Below are 16,510 nucleotides of genomic sequence, written 5' to 3' on the forward strand. Positions count from 1 at the left end.
TTCTGGGCCACAGGCTGTGGAAGAGGTGACTTGGAGTTTTCTTGGGCTGAAGCATAAAAAGCTGAAATCAGCCTCCGGTGTCTCTTTCTCTGTCCTCACAACTGAGGAAACCATGTGTTCCAGGTGGTGTAACTACAAGATTATAAAGTTTCAGTCAGCCTGGCTAACTTAGTGCCTATATGTAGCAGAGTCCTGCCAACCTGAGGACAGAATGAGTGAAAAATAAACCTTTGTTTTGTTAAACAAATAGGATACAGTGGCATTTGTTACTGTAACATAATCTAGCTTGTCCTGAAGAGTACTGTATAACAGAAGAGTCACAGAACTAAAGGAAGACAGCTTTTAGCAGAAGAAAGTGAAACCAATGTTGAATGCTTTGGAGATAATGGCTGGGAGGACAGAGGATGTGATGTCATCATTGATACTTAAGAAAAAAATTTAGTAGAAGCAAATGGTAGGATTCTCAATATAAAGAGTGAGTGATTAGAAACCTTTGGCAGAAGAAGTAGATTATTTTATCAAGAAGATTTTGAAATGAAGGGAAAAAAATCAACAGAAATATAAAAATAACTTAGAGGGCAGCAGTGTTTTCTGAAGTGTTCCTCAGAATGTGGGAAACTTGATATCTCTAAGCATGCAGAAAGAAAGATAACTATAGGAAAAAGGAGAGAATATGAAGGAGAGAATAATGAAGAAAAGGGCAAGTCAAGCAAGTTCATGCTAAATGTCTTCAATTATTTTAGTAGAGAAAGAGAAGAGGAGGTATTGCTAAATTACAACTAGGGCTTATGGAGAGCAGACAATTTTTGGTAAAGTTTAATGGAAAACAAAATGGAAAATTCATAACAGATGCCAGACATCATGAATCCCTACATAATAATCAGCAAAATTTGCTATAGAATAAGTAAGATCTAAACTATCTTTTTCAAGAGAAGAAAAATTATTCGATTACAAGTTTTCTATCAATATTGCATTTGGTTGAAGAAAATGCACAGAAATGTAAATATAATAAGTTCCAGCTGATTATACTGAGTTTAAACTATGAGAAAACAATAATGGTAAAAGTAAAGCCCATTTCAGAAGGTAACATGAGCATAGACCAAAAGAAGACTAATTCCTTGTAAACTATATCTAAACTCAGTTTGGTCTCAGTGATAGCTACGAAATTTCACAGTTAGCTTTTCCTGCTACACTATTCTGTAGCATGATGAAAGGCTGAGATGTGCTGGAGCACTCAAACTCAATCTGAGGGAGCAGTGAACCAGGAACAGCGAACGTGAAAATTTCACTGTCCACTTCCCAAAAGTTCTTTGTTCATAGGCATGCCTCATTACATAGGAAAAAGTTCAGTAGACATTACTAACTATGTTAGCTTAAGTTACTCATATTAAATTTTAGACATCAATTCTCAATCCCAACTCTAAAATAAAGAGACTAGAGGAGGAAAAAAAAAAACTAGAAGTGAATAATAAAGTTTTGATTTGTAAGATGATTGTATTATACCTCTAAAATGACAGGCTATAGATTTCTTCCCATTAGCTTGAATGGAAAACTAAAATAAAAATATGACCAGGAAAGTCAGAAATGCGTTTAGAATAAAAAACTCATCAAGTGTTTCAATAAAGAATAATAGAATGACCCAGAGCAATGGTAGGTAAGAGATTAATTTAGTACTTTGAGGTTCCAAATTTTAGATAAATCTTTAGACATAATTGCAAATGAAGTATTATTAGGGTTTTCAATGTTTCTCTCTATCAAAGGCAAAAGCATCATTAAGATTTGTGTGTGTGCTGTGCGTGTGTGTATCTATCTGTATATTTATGTTATTATTAGCTGCTGCTGAGTCGGCCCCCAACTCATGGCGACCCCACGTGTTACAGAGTAGAACTGCTCCATAGGGTTTTCGTGGCTGTAATCTTTACAGAAGCAGTTTGCCCAGCCTTTTTTCCCCAGAGCTGCTGGGTATATCTGCATCTCCAACTGTTAGACTAGCAGCCAATCACAAACTGCTTATACAATACATATATCCATATTACCTGTTTCTGGTCAAGGTGTTGGTAAGAGATACTCAGCTACTTTGTAACAACTCAAGAAAATTAGAATTGTGAGAAATTAAACCTTGATTTATACAGCTCTTTCAAGAAACTGATTTTTCAGATAAGAAAAATTATCTTCGTATTAGGTTCGTATACAGTGATCTGAATAAAATAGCATTAGGGTTGATAATAATCACACATCTTCTTGAAAGTAGGTTACAATGAATCAACTGATTGCAAAACTGCTCAGCAATGAAAACACAGAAAGGAAATTAACTTATATTCAGAATTTTACATATTTCATTACGTAAAATTACCACACTAAAAATCTGTGAAACCATAGTTATAAATAAAATGATCTATTCTAGAAATTTTATGACAATTTGTACATATTTTTCAGCACATCTAAGTGCTGGAGAACAAGAACTTATTTTGGAAAAAAAAGTATTGAATAACATAAAAAAACAATTAGTTTCAGAAAAGTGTGGTAGATTCATATATATAGTTTTTGTTCTGAAACTTTTTACGTTAAAATTCAAAACCTGCTAAACTCTTTTACCCACTTAAGTCCAAGTTTTATACATTTCCTTTGGCTGGGTTTCTAGTCTCACTTTGAAGAAAAGCTAACTTAAGCCCATTTAGGAAAAAAAAAAATGTCATCCATTGTGCTTTTGATTTGAAAATTGTTTTCTTATCCAATCATCTCTAAAACCAGTTTTTCTTCTCTAAAGTTATTTTGCTTTGTTTATTTAAATAAATAATTATATGGACAGACTCTTCTACCACTTACATATTTTGGGAGTGTATTTAATCAGTTTGTGTCATTCTACATATGCCATTTTCTTCAAAGCTGGCTAAATAGATTGGGATGAGACCTTATTCCATTTCATCTCCTTTCTGAAATCTATGGTTCCGTCTGCTAAATTATATGTTTAATAACTTTTTAAAGTGCAGTGGGGTTGCTAGAAAGGAGAAAACGATCTTCAGTAAAGACCAAGATTTTAAAGAATAAATGTATGAAATTTACAGGCAAACATTTGTAAGGCTCCCCTAATTGGTAAGTAAAATGACTGACTGGGTAACTATAACAAATATTTAAAGGTCACCTGCATTAGTCCCTCATAAGATCAGATATTTTGTGACAAAGAGATACAGAAAATGTTTTCTCATTCTTACCACTAGTTGTGTTCATTCATTCTTTAAGTGAATATTTTAATCCAATGACTTGTTAACTTTCTCCCTTAAGGAAGAAAGTATTCCCAGAGGAATCCTGTATGATGCCTTCCCTCTCATTGTAATTTTTCACATTTTGCCTTGAGGTTGCTTGAGTACCTTCAGAAATACACCATTACACTGGCAAATGCAACACATATGCAATATGATTAATCATTCTGGAATTGGATAGTAATATAGCACTTATAGTACATAATGTGAGACTAGAGTCTGAGGACATATCGACACAATTCAAGATGATTCATATCCCCCCATGTATAAAATTTTAGCAAAAGGAGTATTTCAATCATTGCAATGATACAAAGTTTGTTTAGAACAAGAAATAAATGATAATTTAGAAAAAAATTATTTACAGAATTCAAGAATATTTACAGAGTTATTTGCCCAGGAAAATATAAAAATGGGAGATTAAAGATAAAATAGACCATAGAAACCAGGCATCGCAGCCTCCGTAGGAGTTCAGGAAAGTTAGATGAGATACCAGAGCCCCAGAGCCACTTAGTGGCAGAACTGGGACCATGAAGCAACTCTCCAAATTCTTGGTGTACTGCTCTTTTCCATAACACTATCTGATCTGCCATGCCGGTATTTATTTTAATCTAATGCATGTCATACTTGCCAGAAATTTCTAACTTTTTTGATTTTAGACTTTTTTTTCTCCTCACTGAAAACACAACTATACTTAACAGATTCTAACATTAAATTCTTCTTCTCCTGGTTATAACGAGTTCAATAAGATTTCCCAAGTAAACAAGTTACAGTATCAGACGAGGTTATCATGCCTAGAATACAGGTGATATTCTATTATTTTTCACATAAGCATATTTTTCAACTAAACAAAGTACAAAATAATTTAATAACCTGGCTGCCTGGACAAATTCCTTAATATCACAGCAGCAGACCTAGAATAACAAGCTTACATAAAAGTAGTGGTCATATTAAATATTAAAACTTGTGTTAAATATTAAAATACAATTCCAAGAAGATAAAGAAAATAAATCACAATCTATGCTATTATTTCACTCCATTTTATCTGAATCCTTCCTTTTATTCTAAGGAAAATTGAGGTTAATGGTTCAGAGGAAGAGAAGGAAGAGTCATAAATAAAAATACTTCATTCTAAATATGCGATAAGTACAATTGACTCGTACCCTATTCTTTTAACATCTACAGAGGTGAGAATTATTAATGAAAAATGTTCTTGAAAAGTGGCTACAAAAACTTATTAACCTTCAATTGTGTCGATGGAGTCTTTTTGAGACAAATGTTATAATCATTGCTTTTCCTGTAGATTCTTTTTATTCTCTAAAACTACAAATGTGTATTATTTTTTCATGTCTGTATTGCCTCTAGAAATTTCATTGTTCTGGGTATGAAGGCAGTAATTTGAGAATTGTCTTTAATTCCTTCCAAAGGTCAGAATCTACTAAGAGAAAAATTAAAACTTACTGACTTAAGTGGTCAGTTCCTAACCGCCTTAAACAACTCAACCCAATATTTGCATGAAGCAAAAAGAAAGTATTTATGTCATGTTTTCAAAACAAGAAAATGGGACAACAGGATCAATTGAGACTGTGTATGCCCTGTACAAGACTGACTATATCATTAGTGATTCTTAAAATATAATTGGAAAATCTTTTTTTTTTTTTATTTCAAGCATATAGATAACAGAAAAAAAAAAAACCTGATGTGATCAATTAGGGATTCACACTATGAAATTGCCATTATTCAACCTAATAGAAAAGAATAGGTTTAAAAATAAATATCTTTAGAACTTGTCCATTCCCTGGCTGCAGAAATATGCACAGATAATGCAACTGTAAAACACTAGGAGATTAATTTTCAATTTGGTGTGGAAATTAAAAAGAGGTATTTTACACACGCAAATTCTGCCATCACTTTCAAGATCCATGTGTATAAAAATTATACTCAATGCATAAAACACTTATTTCCTGTGGTGTGGAAGATTCTGCATGCCTTCGTAAGTGACACTTGGGAATAATTCTTTTAATTACAGAGATGTAGTCACTAAAGTGAATGCACTTGCTAAACTGATAGATGTAAAGTAGAAACAAAATATTAAAGGGATAAAAAAAATAGAGAATATTTCTCAATTTTTTTTTAACTATTTATTGTGGTAGTCATGGTAATTAACTGCTTCCGATGGGGGAAACTGATTTTCCAGCATTAGCCACTTTTTGATGCTGAACTACTTAACAAAATTGTTTATGCACAATTTAAAAAATAGTGTAAACCAGAAACAGTTTTCTTCATCAATCAAAAACTATATAATCAACTCTTACTTATGTCAAAAGTTGCTTCCAGACATTCTTCGCAGAGTCGCCGTGGTCTCCTGCTTCAACAGCGCTTGAACGGAACGCGGCGCTCGCCAACCTTCCCCCAACCAGCAGCTACCAGGCAGCCTTCCACCACCTCCTCACGGCAGCGCCCTCGGACGCCCCAAGGCCCCCGCCGCCCTTCCAGCGCCTCGCAGCCACCGCTCTTCAACCGCCGCCATGACGACCGCATCCCCCTCGCAGGTGCGCCAGAACTACAGTCAGGACTCGGAGGCCGCCATCAACCGCCCGGTCAACGTGGAGCTCCACGCCTCCTACGTCTACCTGTCCATGTCTTACTGCTTCGACCGCGATGATGTGGCTCTGAAGAATTTTGCCAAATATTTTCTTCACCAGTCTCAGGAGGAGAGGGAACATGCTGAGAAACTGATGAAGCTGCAGAACCAACGAGGTGGCCGAATCGTCCTTCATGATACCAAGAAATCAGACTATGATGATTGGAGAGCGGACTGAATGCAAAGGAGTGTGCGTTACACTTGGAAAAAAGCGTGAATCAGTCACTACTGGAACTGCACGAGCTGGCCACTGACAAGAACGACCCCCATTTGTGTGACTTCATTGAGACTCATTACCTACAACCATCAAAGAACTGGGTGACTACGTGACCAACTTGCGGAAGATGGGAGCCCCGCCGTCTGCCCTGGCAGAGTATCTCTTTGACAAGCACACCCTGGGAGACAGTGATGGAGACAGCTTAGCTTTAGCCTGCTGCTCCACAGCCACGGGTGACTTCCGTGGCCACCAAGACAGCGCATGCATGTTGGGTTTACCTTTACCTTTTCTATAAATTGTACCAAAACATCCACTTCAGTTCTTTCATTTGTACCACTCCTTCAAAATAATTTGGTACCAAAAAAAAAAAAAAAAAGATGCTTCCATTAATTTAGAAACTTAGGACAACTGTTTAACCTATTAATACATGTATTTAGAAAGACGATACCTTTCTCTACACCTATTTTTACAATTTTCCACTTTTCCTGAGCATATTTGTATTGCAAATATTAGAAATGTGATTGTTCAATACCTTTGTTAATTCTAAACGTATTTTATTTATGAGGAGAAAGTTATTTTTATAATCAAGATGTAGGCAGTTAAAAAAACAAGTATTCTCTGGAAAAGGAAAGCAAAAAGAAGGACAAGGTATGAATTAATCATTCTGCCCTGCTGCTTACATTATTTGTTTTTCTGGCTTTTACTTTGACTTATGGAGTAGACAACTTTTGTAGTTACATAAATTAAGGTTATTCTATATATCAGTATGCTGACTTGTCAGGCTCCAGAGTCCATTGAGAATGACTTGCGTCATCTTGGACTAGTTATTCAACATTTCTTAACTTTGGTTTTCTTATCTGTAGAATGCATGTGACAAAAGAACCTATCTCAATGAGTTGGGGTGAGGATTAATTAGGTAACCTATGTAAAGCAGGTAGCATGGTGTCTGGCATATAGTTAGGGCTAATATTAGCTAATATAATTATTACATTTATTTCAACTTCTCATACTTGGTTTTAGGATAAAATAACCATTTGGCTTTTTTTTTTTTTTTTTGTCCCTTCTCAAAACAAAGCAAAATATTAATTGGATATCATGAGAAAAAATTAATGATCCATTAATATAATTATACCAACATGCACAAAGCAATGTCTATATTAAGAAATCATACTGACCAGCACTATGGACTCTCATGACTAGAATATTCTGTGGACCAATGGCCTAAGTTTTGGTGCATGAGACTCTGACTCTGAAACTGTGACTCAATTTTGGAGTTGGGAGAAGCCACAAGAAAAACTGGTTTACTGCCAACCAAGTTGGAGACTAAAAATTGATAAAAAGTGAAGGAAGTAAAGAAATTATATTTGTTGCCCATCTGATTTGGTGGAATAAGATTTATAGCTGTTATCCTTGGGAGCGAGGTTGGATCAGGCTTTTACAGGAAAAGCATATAAGTAAATAAAAATATAAATATTTAGAAAAGGAAGAATTCAAGACGCAATGGCAGAGAAAAGGAAAATGGTAAGCAAACAGAACAGTAGTTAAGAGCGTGGAGAATGTGTGGTGAAGGATGGGTAAAGCTGAGGATTGTTCCTACTTTAGTGCCATATTTCAAATTATTCTTTCTTAGCAGATTTGGACCAGGATCTTTCTCTTCTTAATCCTGGATTACCTGTAGAATCTGTCCTCTCACAGTTAGGTGGCTCTCATTTTCTTCAAATATCGTCAGGCTGTTGGTTTCTCAGTACGAATGGCCTAACACAATACTTAAGACTGAACTGAGCTCTTGTTTATGACAGCACCACGTAGACTGATTTATCAACCAATTTATCACCACTATTGCCATTGTACTCTGCTTATACTTTTTTTCTTTACCATATAGCCCACTGAGCCATATTCTCTATTTTTCTATGTAAAAACACTTGTGTATCATCATGTTATTATCTATTAATCATAACAAACAGTGTAACTTGTGATTTCATGATACATGAAGGTTTTCAGTATTGAGCAACCTACTGAGCATTAAAATCAAGACTTGAAATGATTCCATAAACAAAAATAGATTCTTCTTTTGGAGAAAGCTTTTCACTTCCTTGTAATATTTCAAGTAGTGTGAAAAAACATTCTGTCAGATCCTAATCTTTTTTGTTTTTAAAGAGAGAAAGCAAGGAAGGTTTGAAAATATTCCTTATTCTATTTATTCTATTTCCCTTCAGCCTCAATTACAGAAGAACATATCCCTTGGAAGAAAATTACACACACAGGAGAGTCACACCTTTAGTTCACTGAAGTTGAAGTTTATTAGTAAAAAGAGATAGGGTACTCATGAAAAGTTCGTGGTTTTGAAAGAATGTTTAGTCTTATAACAAGATGCGGTGGCATATTTGTCACAATGGCTTTTGATACCAAAATGGGATTAGCAGAATCTTGAAAAAACTGGCTTTCCAAGGCTGGAAGATAAGATGTTTTTTTTTGTTTTGTAAAACATAGAGGCTTGAACATACATCTGGTTCAGATTTTTGCTTTGTTCTGGGAAAATCTCCTGAGTGAGACTTTTATCATTGTAAAGCAAAGGTTATCATGGCTAATGCAAGCATTTGAGAAGCTGTGAACAGTGCATTAATTTGGCCTTTTATATTTTTGATAAGATTTTTTCTATTGAGCATATAAAATTAATGTCACACCACTCTAGGTTGAGATGAGGATTATCCTAAAACAAATGGGAATTCCCATCATAAATTAGAGATCAAATGCTTGGCCAGGAGGCAGCCTGAATGAATCCAAGAAAATGTGTCTGGCACTAGGTTTCCTAGTGATCTCTAATAAGAAGTTTTAAGTTTATTTATGTTATATCTTCCTTCAGTTCCTCTAGTTGTCTGGAAAGTCACATTCAGAGTTTCAGCCTGGCCTCAGTAGTGTTGGGATTGAGTTAAAGGTCTGAATTTTGCTAAGGAGTCTCTGGATGATGCAACTGGTTAACATGATCAACAGCTAACTGAAAAGTTGGCAGTTTGAGTCTACCCAGAGGTGCCTTGAAAGAAAAGCCTGCTGATCTACTTCCAAAAAATCAGCCACTGAAAACCTTATGAAGCACAGTTTTATTCTGACACATGTGGGGTCACCATGAGTCAGAATCAACTAGATGGCTATTGGTTTTAGTTAATTTTATTGTGGCCAATGGGACAATGGCACCAGCGACTCAAGGGATGTTACCTTTGCCAGAACACTTGGTACCAGTAGTAACTTCTGGGCACAGCTGACATAAATGGGCTGCAGCTTGGCAAAGAAGGAGGCTCACCACACGGGTCTCAAATGGGAGCAATATATGGAAAATGTGTAGGTGCAGGGAAGGGTGTTGGTTTTGACTGACTTGGCTGAAGAGCACTCCAGGCATTTAGTGGGATGATAAAGTCCCACAAAAGAAACAACAAAAAAAACAAAAATTTCCATTCAAGATGCCGGCAGAGGTCTATTTGATAATACACTGACTATAATAAAACCAAGTATGGGGCATACACGTTAAGGGAAGGAAATCTCAAAAGTGGAGTTTGAGTGTTGAGGGCAGAGATCCCACCACTCACCTCTTCTGCAAAACAATCCTGATGGGGTGGGTAGCAAAGTTCTAGCAACACAAATGTAGACACATGAAACCAAGAGAATACTTAAGTTTCAACTAGTAATAGATTCGGTTAGGGGTATCTGGATTACATTTAAATACTAGATGTTCTTTAAAAGTGTGGCCTATATTTAAAATTGTGCAAAAGTTGGTCAGCCTCTTCAAAACAGAAGGAGCATATTAAATCATCAAGGAAAATAATTCTGGATAGTATTATAATACCATTCTCCATGTGGAGATTCTATAGGATAATAGAGATTTTCATTCTCAAAACAGATGCAGCAAAAGTCCCACTCTAGGGTATGCAATAGTGGGGGTGATTAGACTTTTACTTTTTATATAATAGCATTCTGTACTTCTTTTATTATTTTAACTCCATGCATATTAAATGATTCTTAAAAAGAAAGTAAGGCCATACATGTTAAGTTAAAATGTATCTACCCATCAGATCTCTTAGGAAAGTAGCTAAGTTCTGTAATGCAGCAAGTGCATTAGAGATGGCATTTAAAAGAATTACTTTGCAAAGCACAAATCGCTTTGAATTGTGAATAATAACACCTAATTTACAACCTTGGATTTGGCAATTTGGATTTCCTTAAAGTCATACACAGCCTTATAGATTTAGCTAGAAAATCATTAGCATATTGCTATACATAGAGATGATCAATAAATATTTGTTGAATGAAAAAAGTCAGAAATGGATTTAAGTTAATTACAGTTAAATAAACCCCTACTGCATGAAAATAAAATCCCAACACGGCTAACACCACTCCTCCACCACACACACACATACACACACACACAATAACATTTATTAACAAAAGTTATTTTAATTAGTTTGCTTTAAGAAGAATGATTACGCCAACTTTCAAACAATAGCTTAAAACTTAAATTTAAATTACATAAATAGGTTAAAATTAACATTTAAACCATCAAATAAAATAGTCTCTGAAAATGTTTATATTATTTATTTATTTTCACTTATTTCATTAAAAAGAATTTGCTAACACTAAAACGTCCTCCAATAGTCACATCCCTAGGTTTTTAAATAAAACCTTCTCACTGATCTTGACAGCAAGAGTATAATTGAATGCTTTAATAAATGACACATTAAAATAGTTTATTCATAACACGGTGCCATATACCTCAGAATGAATTTGATCTGAGCCTGTTATTGCTAGTCTGAAAGCTCAAGTGAGAAAGCTTAAATAGTTCTCTGTGAACTTTGGCTTCAGAAACAATGTTATTGCAAGCCACTGTGAGTTGAATCTATTTTTTCCCTCCATCTACTTAGCTTCATCTCTGATTATTTTACTAAAAAATATTACATATCAGTGAAACAATGAAGGCCCTTGTCTTTGCACTTGCCATAATGCATATTTGTGGAATATTTTATGTATGGTTTTTAACGATGTGTCTAATTAAATCTGTTACTTGTAATTACAACTAGGGATGTCTAAGCATGGCTCCTTTTTGTCCTCAGTGATCCTTAAACAAAAGGCTTAGTGGCTATTTAGGTTTCTCTATTATTCAAATTAGCAACACTCTGAAACATCAGTGAATTACCTGTTTGGGAATATAAATTCAACATAAGCAAGAATCTAGTGATATTGACATTGATTTCTATGTTTTGATCTGCCAGCATTCTAGGTACAAAGAAAATATGCGTGTTATGGATTGAATTGTGTCCCCAAAAAATATGTGTCATAAATCCTAACCTCTACGCTTCTGTGGATTACACCTCAACATAAAGAAAACAAAAATCCTCACAACTGGACCAATAAGCAACATCATGATAAATGGAGAAAAGATTAAAGTTGTCAAGGATTTCATTTTACTTGGATCCACAATCAACACCCATGGAAGCAGCAGTCAGGAAATCAAAAGACACACTGCATTGGGCAAATCTGCTGCAAAAGACCTCTTTAAAACACTGAAAAGCAAGATGTCACCTTGAAGACTAAGGTGCGCTTGATCCAAGCCATAGTGTTTTCAATCACCTCATACGCATGCGAAAGCTCTACAATGAATAAGGAAGACCAAAGAAGAATTGACGCCTTTGAATTGTAGTGTTGGTGAAGAATATTGAATATACCATAGACCGCCAGAAGAACAAACATCGGTCTTGGAAGAAGTACAACTACAATGCTCCTTAGAAGCAAAGATGGAGAGACGTCGTTTCATACTTTGGACATGTTATCAGGAGGGATCAGTCCCTGGGGAAGGACATCATGCTTGGTAAAGCAGAGGGTCAGTGAAAAACAGGAAGACCCTCAAAGAGATGGATTGACACAATGGCTACAACAATGGGCGCAAGTGTAACAATTGTGAGGATGGCCCAGGATCAGGCAGTGTTTCTTTCTGTTGTACACAGGGTCCCTATAAGTGGAACCCACTGGAAGGCATCTAACAACAACAACATGCCTGTGGTTATAATCCCATTTGGGAAAGGTATGTCTTTGTTATGTCAGTGAGACAGGTGTAGGGTGTATCTTGATTCAATCTCTTTTGAGGTACAAAAGAGATTAAACAAGTGAGCAGAAGCAGAGATGGGGAAGAGAGATACCAAGCCACATGAAGATCTCTCAGGAGCAGAATCTGAAAGAGACAAGGACCTTCCTCTAGAGCAGATAGAGAGAGAAAGCCTTCCCCTAGAGCCAGCACCCTGAATTCGGGCTTCTAGCCTCCTAAACTATGAGAAAATAAATTTCTGTTTGTTAAAGCCACCCATTTACAGTATTTCTGTTATAGCAGCACTAGATAACTAAGACTATGTACAAAGAGATTTCTAACCATGTTCTCTGCCTAGACAAATAACATCTTTGTAGTAAGACAGTGGAATTTGGAAGAGCCTGTCCACTTGCACACACTGTGTCCCCATAACAATGCTAATATTTCAGGAACTTTCCTTCGAAGCTTGAAATATACTCCCTATGGAAAAGAAATATCTCGTTTTGGTTTGTGGCAGAATGCATCCGGGGGTGGACACCTGCTAGTTTAACATTCTTTATATAGGCCAGACTGTAAGCAGAGGGATGTTCACTTGTCTCAAGGTATTTTCGATTCTCAAGTGCCACCTGCTCCAGACACTGCAGCCAAATGTTATCTAAGAGAAGTGGTGGAAAGTATGGCAAAGACATCTTGTGACTACAGAGAACTGTCCAAACACTGCAGCTACTCATTCTAGAAAGGCACCATATAAATATGCTGGGGATGGTGTTTAAGGTAGCCGTAGCACACTACTGGAACTTCTCTTCAAGCAATAAACCACTTTCCTTTCATTTCTCAAAGCTAGGTACAATTCCTGAGGACATGGACTTATTTCTACGTGAGCCCCAAGACTTGTGTCCCCCCACAGCACTACGCTTAGTAGCTAGTGCATGACAGTGTGTGGACTGATTAAAAATACAACATATCCAAATGGGACTAATGAGGTACAGTAGTCCAGTGACAAGTGCCAGAAGGCAGAAGGGACAAGGAAGCTGGTGATAGGGAACCCAAGGCTGAGTAAGGATATTGCTGAGGTGTTGTGAGATTGTTAACCATTGTCATAGGGCAACGCGTAGTAACTGTTAAATGAGAAACTGTTTTGTTCTGTAAGCCTTCATCTTAAGTGAGAATAGCAGCACAATTGGAAGAGCATAGTTAATGTCACTGAACTGTGCATGTAGAAATTTTTGAAATGGTGTATCTTTGGCTATGTGTATTTTCACCAAAAAGAAAGGTTGAGAAGTTAGAGGGTTGACATGTTGTGGAGTTGTTAACCAATGTCATAAAACAATATGTGTACTACTGTTTCATGAGAAACTATTTGTTCTGTAAGCCTTCACCTGAAGTACAATTAAAAAAAAAAATACAACATAGTCCTAAGTTCTCTTTGTAGTTTAAAATATATAAAATATTGAACATGAAATTACACTACTTGTAGTCAGATTCTGGAGCCTTGGTGGCACAGTGGTTAAAAGCTACAGCTGTTAACCAAAAGGTCAGCAGTTCAAATCCACCAGCTGTTCATTGGAAACTCCATAGGGCAGTTCTACTCTGTTCTATAGAGTTGCTGCTATGAGTCGGAATCAACTCCACAGCAGTGGGTTTTGAGAGTCAGACCTTGGCTCTGAAATTTACAAACTGTAGCAGATCCAAGAAATCAGCTTCCGCAGTCTTTCTTCCAATTTCTTTCTTGCATCATTTTGTACTGCAGAAGATACAGAATGAAAAATATCTCCCATAACCCCCTTGTAGCTAAGGCTGCGTAAGTGATTTAGGTTCTACCAATCAGAATTAGGAACTGATTTAAGCGGGAGGATAGCTGTTGGGACATTCTATATCTGTTTTTGTAATGAGGATCAAGCAAGAATTTTGTGACTCAGGTGACAATAATTCTGGCAGAGGCCAAGATGGTGTCATCCTGAAATCAGGAGTTCAGAGAGCTGTATTTTGATTTCTGTGCTTTCTGATTGTGGTAAACTAGCGGCTCTGCAAATTTGTTCTGGAGGGAGGCCCCAGATAAGTAAAGTAATACTAAAGAAGAAGAACAAATTGGGAGGCCTCACACTACCTCATTTTAGAATTTATTATACTGCCACAGTAGTCAAAACAGCCTGGTACTGGTACAACAACAGATACATAGACAATGGAACAAAACTGAGAACCCAAATGTAAATTCATCCATCTATGGGCAGATAATATTTGACAAAGGCCCAAAGTCCAATAAATGGGGAAAAGACAGTCTCTTTAACAAATGGTGCTGGCATAATTGGATATCCATCTGCAAAAAAAATGAAACAAGACCTATACCACACACCATGTACAAAAAAATAACTCGAAATGGATCAAAGAACTAAATATAAAATCTAAAACAATAAAGATCATGGGAAAAAAAAACAAACAAACAGGGACAATGCTAGGAGCCCTAATACGTGGCATAAACAGAAAATGAACCATAAGTAACAATGCACAAACATCAGAAAAGAAACTAGGTAACTAGGAACTCCTAAAATATCAAGCACTTATGCTCATCAAAAGACTTCACCAAAAGAGTAAAAAGACAACCTATAGACTGGGGAAAATTTTTTGGCTATGACATATCCAATCAGGGTCTAATCTCTAAAATCTACAAAATACTGCAAAATCTCAACAACAAAAAGACAAATAACCCAATTAAAAAATGGGCAAAGGGAATGAACAGGCACTTCACTAAAGAAGACATTCAGGCACCTAACAGATACATGAGGAAATGCTCATTATCATCAGCCATTAGAGAAATGCATCAAAAGTACAATAAGATACCATCTCACCCCAACAAGGCTAGCATTAATCCAAAAAAACACAAAATAATAAATATTGGAGAGACTGGAACACTTATACACTGCCGGTGGGAATGTAAAATGGTACCATCGCTTTGGAAATCGATTTGGCGCTTCCTTGAAAAGCTAGAAATACAAGTACCATACGATCCAACAATCCTACTCCTTGAAATGTATCTTAGAGAAATAAGAGCCATCACACGAATAGATACATGCACCCGCATGTTCATTGCAGCACTGTTCACAATAGCAAAAAGATGGAAACAACCTAGGTGCCCATCAACAGACGAATGGATAAATTATGTTATATACACAAAATGGAATACTATGCAATGATAAAGAACAATGATGAATCCATGAAATATGTCACAACATGGATGAATATGGAAGGCATTATGCTGAGTGAAATTAGTCAGTTGCAAAAGGACAAATATTGTATGAGACCACTATTATAAGAATGTAAGAAAAGGTTTAAACACAGAAGAAAACATTCTTTGATGGTTATGAGGGTGGGGAGGGAGGGAGAGGGGAATTCACTAACTAGATAGTAGACAAAAATTATCTTAGGTGAAGGGACGGATAACACACAATACAGGGGAAGTCAGTACAACTGGGCTAAACCAAAAGCTAAGAAGCTCCCTGAACACAACCAAACACTTCAAGGGACAGATTAGCAGGGGTGGGGGTCTGGGGACAATGGTTTCAGGGGACATCTAGGTTAACTGGCGTAACAAAGTTTATTAAAGTTTATTAAGAAAATATTCTGCACCCCACTTTGGTGAGTGGTGTCTGGGGTCTTAAAAGCTAGCAAGCAGCCATCTAAGATGCATCAGTTGGTCGCAACCCACCTGTAGCAAAGGAGAATGAAGAACAGCAAAGACACAAGGAAAATATTAGCTCAAGAGACAAAAGGGCCGCATAAACCAGAAACTCCATTAATCTGAGACCAAAACAACCAGATGGTGCTCGGCTACCACCAATGACTGCCCTGACAGGGAACACAACAGACAGTCCGTGACAGAGCAGGAGAAAAGTTGGGTGCAAAACTCAAATTCACGAAAAAGACCAGACTTAATGGTCTGACTGAGACTAGAGGAACCCCCAAAGACATGGCCCCTGGACTCTCTGTTAACCCAGAACTAAAACCATTCCTAAAGCCAACTCTTCAGAAAAAGATTAGACTGAACTATAAAACATAAAATATTACTTGTGAAGAGTGTGCTTCTTAGGTCAAGTAGATACACAAGACTAAATGGGCAGCTCCTGACCAGAGGCGGGATGAGAAGGCAGAAAGTGACAGGAGCTAGCTGAATGGACATGGGAAACCCGGAGTGGAAAGGGCGAGTGTGCTGTCACATTACAGGGATTCCAACTAGGGTCACGTAACAATATGTGTATATAAATTTTTGCATGAGAAATTAACTTGAGCTATAAACTTTCACCTAAAGCACAATTAAAAAAAAAAAAAAA

General features: G+C 36.5%; 1 protein-coding gene and 1 pseudogene across 2 annotated transcripts in view; one reads left to right on the plus strand and one right to left on the minus strand.

Moving 5' to 3' along the window:
* NEGR1 (neuronal growth regulator 1) overlaps positions 1-16,510 on the minus strand; it is a 1,035,705-nt gene that overhangs the window by 846,040 nt on the left and 173,155 nt on the right. The window lies entirely within an intron of this gene.
* Positions 5,750-6,447, plus strand: LOC105756219 (ferritin heavy chain pseudogene; annotated as a pseudogene).

Source organism: Trichechus manatus, unplaced genomic scaffold (assembly GCF_000243295.1).
Source record: "Trichechus manatus latirostris isolate Lorelei unplaced genomic scaffold, TriManLat1.0 scaffold00003, whole genome shotgun sequence".
NCBI classification, from domain to species: domain Eukaryota; kingdom Metazoa; phylum Chordata; class Mammalia; order Sirenia; family Trichechidae; genus Trichechus; species Trichechus manatus.